Here is a 4,445-nt window from a genome sequence, read left to right on the forward strand (position 1 = left end):
AAGCTTTTACTTGTTAAACAAATGTTTAAACAACTATATTCAATTATTCTCGACAAATCATTTATCGGCCCTTTCGTAGGGTCACATATCGGCAGGGGTCCGTAAATCTAATGCCTTGAAATTTGCTGCGGGGGAAGACGGGAATTCCCCGAGAAAACCCGTTTTCACAGGGCAGGCGCGAAGAATTACTAAAATTTGTCCTTAGAGATAATCACTTCGTCTTCAATGGTCAATTGTATGACCAAATAGATGGCGTGGCAATAAGGTCACCTTTAGGGCCTACTCTCGAAAACATACTCCTTTTTTGCCACTATAAGAGTTCTTGGTTAGACAGACAGACACTCACACCTGTCCTGGTGAGTACAGATCGGCTGCATATAGAAGGTATGTTGATAATACATTTTTATTCTTTCGAAACTCTAGCTATATCAAACAATTATTGGATTATTTAAATTCTAAACACCCTAACATTAATTTTACTTGTGAAACTTAAAAAAAGGGTAAAATGCCTTTTCTTGATATCCAAATCAGCAGATTAGATAATCAGTTTACAGCATCTGCTTATCGCAAGAAAAAATATACAGGCTTACAAGCTCGTTTCTACAGTTTTATTCCGGACATGACCTTATACCCAGTTTTCTCAATGGAGCATATAACATTTGAATATTCTAATAAATAACGGCTATCTCTTGCATTTTATTCAATCCTTAATACGCAACTTCCTTTCTAACAAAACTGAACCACCAAAGAAACCATATACTGTATACAAATACCCATTAAGACTGATCATTCCTTTTTTTAGGTAAAGTTGCATACTAACGTCACAAATTTTAATAATAATTAAAACTTTTATTCAACAGATTAAACTACAAATGATATTTAAATCACCTTTGATGTTTCCAATCTATTCAGGTCTAAAGACCTATTACCTGCTCCTATGCATTCTATACAAAACTATACGCCAATTTCACTTATATAAACATCAAGCAGAATTGGAAAACAATTGTCAAAACCCACAGTATAATTTCGCAAAATAAGAAGTAATATTGTTACAATTGTAGCACTATCCTAGTCCTTTTACTTTCATGCTTTTACTCTGTATTTTAATCTATCTCTATGAAATGTTGGAAATTAAAATATATATATATATATATATACTGAATATTTTATCTTGTTTAATAATATCTTGCTGAATATGTATATTCCAAAATGTTCAAGTTTGTTTGAAGTTCGCGCAAAGTTACAGGAGAGTTATCTGCGCTAGCCGTCCCTAATTTAGCAGTGTAAGACTAGAGGGAAAGCGGCTAGTCATCATCACCCATCGCCAACTCTTGGGCTACTCTTTTACCAATGAATAATGGGATTGATCGTCACATTATAACGCCCCCAAGGCTGAAAGGGTGAGCATGTTTGGTGTGACGGGGATTCGAACCCGAGACCCTCAGGATTGCGAGTCGAGTGCCTTAACCACCTGGCCATGCCGGGCCAAATGTTTAAGAAGTAAATGTTTATTACCGTCACATACGTATCAAATGTTTGTTTTTGTTGCCGTCGTACTATTTTTCATCATTAAACAAAAGAAAACGTGATAACAAGACACATCAAGTGAGCTAAGAGCAAAACTTGAAAATAGGCAAAGTAATAAGAATGTAATAATGCTATAAAATCTTGCTGTTGTAATTTCTTTAGTAAATCTAAACTCGCAAGTTTTATAACTCCTAGAGTTCGCCCCCAGTGGCACAGCGGTTTGCCTGCGGACATATAACCCAAGAAACTGGAATTCGATAATCGTGGATAGCCCATTGTGTAGGTTTGTGCTTTACTACAAACAAACAAACAAATCCTAGCATTCTGGCTTTATAATAAAGAAGAAAAAATCAAATAAATATATGTTTCTGAACTTGAAAAAAAGTAAAACAGACCCATTACACCATCATTCATTGAGAAAACTTTGAAATAAATATGACTACTGTAACGCATTTCTTAAAGTATAAAGAATTTTTAATTCTCGATTAGTTTAAATGAGAGGGCGTTGTTAAAATATTGCATGTGGGGTGAGTTGCTCTTTACTTTGCTGTACGCGAAGTGTACACTAATAAAAAAAGGAAAATGTGTTTATTTATGTATGCCACTTTTGTAGGATAAGTCTATTTAGTGTATATAAGTTCTGAATGTCATAATTATGTGAACTGTTGGAAACGTTCTTGTACTTCATTTGTTGAATTAGCAAAGACAGACCAATCACCAAGTTAGTTCAGTCTGACCTTAAGCAAGTTAAAGTTAAAGGCTTAACTAGTTGAAGTTCCAATCAGAAATTCTCCAGATTCGGTAAGATTTGTATAATATTAACTAATAATTCATATTGCTGTAATATTTGATTCTCTTTGATACTTGGAGTTCTAATCTGCCATTCTTATTTTGCAAATTAAATAGTTGTTTGTTTTTATTAAACTTAAACTATTAAAGTTAAAGTCTACATAGTTTTTAAATACTATTAGGAGAATCCTGTGGTTAAGCATTAAGGTTGAACATTATTACTGAGATATGCAATCCAACGATATTTTATTTTTAACCTTAACAGTGAGATTGTGAGATCTTACTTTTAATGCTTGGACGTTTAGCTAGGGCCGTGGTCAGCACAGCATAGAGAGCCCCTTGTGCAGCTTAACAACAAAACAAACAAACAATTTACCTAGATGGAACAAACGTCCCAGTTTGACCAGGACAGTCTTGGATTTTAGAATGTTGTGCCAATATACTGATGGATGCTTTTGTAATACCTAAATGTCCTGTTTTCATTTTTGTTATTACCTTTAACTTTTATATGCTTCTGTTCAGTACTTTGAGTCTCTAACAATTGTAAATGAACAATTACCATTTATTTTAACTGAATAGGGAAATTATTACTAACAGCATTTGAATTAACCATATGCAAAGACAGCAATTGCTCTCTGACTTGCAAGCAATTTCTTGCCAGACTTTCACCAGTGGCAACAAAGCTGCTACCTCTGTAAAATGTATCTAATTGACATCTTTATTCAACATTTTATTTATCACAGCATGTCTCATTCTTTTTATTTACAGTCTGCTTGACTTCCAGCTATTTACTTTTAAAACAGTTTGCCTACGTAACAGATACTGCATTGACTTAAGTTTATTTGAGGCATTGCAAAATTCAGTCTTTGAACTTAGGAAATTAATTCCATAGCAAAATAAAAAATACCACTAAATGTGTTAATCAGGACAACACAACAGCAAATGACATAGTTTATTTGGAAGAGGTTTTTCCACTTAAAAGTGCACCTAATGCACAAAAAGGGTACAAAGCAAGTATTCGCACCAAGACAAAAATCAGTAAATTTGCATTATGTTTTTGTACTGCTTAAATATTTTTGGTGAAATCATTAAATTAGAGGCAACTTTCCAAGTTAAACCTTGGGTATCAGCTTTGTAATATTCTACCCATATGATCTTTAACTTACCCAGCAAGTCAAAATCAAAATAAAACTTTTGTTATTTAATACTAGCAAAATACAATGAAATAGTCTTAACAACTCTGTTTTCAGACAATGATCATCATTATTCAAATAACATACATTGAACCCATCTTTTCTGTTTGACCTTCACAAAGTAGTATCTAAAATATGTCAAAGTGAATAAAGTAATAATTAGCTCCAGTCACTGAGAGTGATTAGAACTTAAATTTCTAGCTAGAAAGCAACCTAGTTTATGGGAAAGCATCCTCTCTCATATCTTCTACTCTCATCCAGGAAGACTAAAGAAGGGATAGTTTTATCACTATTGCCACTCTTGTTTCCTCTATATGAAAACCAAAAAATATTTGTAGTTCTTCAGAGAGAATTACAGTCAGTAAGACATTTATTAGTGTTTCTATGAATGATTTATGTATTTTGCACAAAATTTTAGTATTTGTTATTTATGTTGGCAATTTATAAAATTCCAAATCACCCACTTGTTTTGTATTGTCTAGACTCTAGAGAGTAGAGGTTTTTTTTGTTTTTTTAACTTTATTGCCAAAATGTCTTAAATCCTTGCATATATTACAAGACAAACAAATATGGCTGTGGTGGTGTTTTAATTATAATAAAATATTCTTCTTTGTATTGCTAATTTGACACCAAATGATGTTAACACCTAGGATAAAAAAAATCGAATCTATCTTATTATTTCTTAATATATGTCAAACATAATATAGAAAAGTCAATTAAAAATGACTTGTACACAAAGTCTAGTTTTTTGGTATTAAAGAACTTTAGTTTCAGTGAATTCCTAAGTTGACCAACTCGCATGTTTGTCATTTATGCTTATCTAAGTACAGTGTAGATGTTTTTTTGAGTATACTGCAACATTTATTCATGGATTACCGTATTGTTCAGTGTCTAAGACTCACTTTTTTTTTTTACCCCAAAATTCTATGTCAAAAT

The 4,445-nt window shown here is 32.5% G+C and overlaps 1 protein-coding gene across 2 annotated transcripts in view; it reads left to right on the top strand.

The window, feature by feature from the left end:
- Positions 1–2,047: 2,047 nt before the first annotated feature.
- Positions 2,048–4,445, top strand: part of LOC106457329 (metallo-beta-lactamase domain-containing protein 1-like) — a 7,509-nt gene continuing 5,111 nt past the window's right edge. The window contains exon 1 of one of the 2 annotated variants that reach the window (XM_022383214.1): positions 2,048–2,328. The gene's annotated coding sequence lies outside the window, so the exon portion shown is untranslated. The remainder of the gene's footprint in view (positions 2,329–4,445) is intronic. The other variant, XM_013916727.2, reaches the window with a different exon arrangement.

This window comes from Limulus polyphemus, unplaced genomic scaffold (assembly GCF_000517525.1).
Source record: "Limulus polyphemus unplaced genomic scaffold, Limulus_polyphemus-2.1.2 Scaffold317, whole genome shotgun sequence".
NCBI lineage: Eukaryota > Metazoa > Arthropoda > Merostomata > Xiphosura > Limulidae > Limulus > Limulus polyphemus.